General features: G+C 55.3%; 1 protein-coding gene across 1 annotated transcript in view; it reads right to left on the bottom strand.

Moving 5' to 3' along the window:
* SFTPB (surfactant protein B) overlaps positions 1 to 1,083 on the bottom strand; it is an 8,647-nt gene that overhangs the window by 3,737 nt on the left and 3,827 nt on the right. The window lies entirely within an intron of this gene.

Here is a 1,083-nt window from a genome sequence, read left to right as displayed (position 1 = left end):
AGAGTGGTCTTTCTAGAGTATAATTAAGGTCATAGTATCCCCTGCTTGAAGCCCCTCACCAGCTGTAAATTGCCTGCAGAGTGAAAGCCCGGGTTTCTTAACTTGGCTTAGATGAGTGTTCGGCAAACTCATTAGTCAACAGAGTCAAATAGCAACAGTACAATGATTGAAATTTCTTTTGAGAGCCAAATTTTTTAAACTTGAACTATATAGGTAGGTACATTGTTATTAACTTAATTAGGGTACTCCTAAGGTTTAGGAAGAGCCACACTCAAGGGGCCAAAGAGCCGCATGTGGCTCTTGAGCCGCAGTTTGCCAACCACAGGCTTAGACCTTCCCACGTGGCCCGGCTGTGCCTACCCCTCTGCTCCCTTCTCCAACCACCTCCCCCGCCTGCCACTGGAGCCACACTGGCTCCCCTCAAGCTTGCCAAGCCCGTTCTTGAGTGAGGCCCTTTGTCCTCAAGGCCTTGTTGACCTCTCGGTCTCAGCTTAATGGCCACCTCTTCAGAGACTCCCTGACCAGCCAGCCTAACCCTCATCCTTGCATCACTGCCCATCACCTCCCTCTTTAAATATTTTTTTGGCTGGACTGGTCAATCTGAGCTGCCCTTCACTTGACCCTGGTGACCCACCCACCCCGCAGGCCACCCACAGCCACAACAGCCCAGCTGGTGGCCAGCATACATGGGTTTCCCAAAGGGGTCTGTCTCCTAGGCTCTCGCGTCCTGCAGCTGTGAGAGGTGGCCAGGCCCTGATTGTGGGTCTCTAAGAGGGCGGCCTGGCGCTCAGTAAATAGCAATAAGGAAAGCCGAGTGTGGAGGTGGCCCCGGGAGTCACTTTCTACAGGCTCTTTCCCGGATGGACCCGCTGCCACAGCTCCCAGCTCTGAGGACTGGGGAGGGAGGCAGTGGGACAGCAGTGAGCTCAGCCCCTCCTGGAGGTCCTACCACCGCTGCTACACAGGCTGGGCTCTTGGCCCCAGCAGGTGCTTTCTTCAGCCCCGAGCCCTTGGTCCCAGAGTCCCCTGCTCAGAGTCTGACCCTCGCTACCTCCTCGCTCACCAGCGCTGCATCTGAAACGA

The sequence above is a fragment of the Myotis lucifugus genome, unplaced genomic scaffold (genome assembly GCF_000147115.1).
Source record: "Myotis lucifugus unplaced genomic scaffold, Myoluc2.0 scaffold_789, whole genome shotgun sequence".
In the NCBI taxonomy this organism is placed as follows: Eukaryota; Metazoa; Chordata; class Mammalia; order Chiroptera; family Vespertilionidae; genus Myotis; species Myotis lucifugus.
Note: the sequence above shows the minus strand (reverse complement) of the source record. Positions and strands in the feature narration are given on the sequence as shown.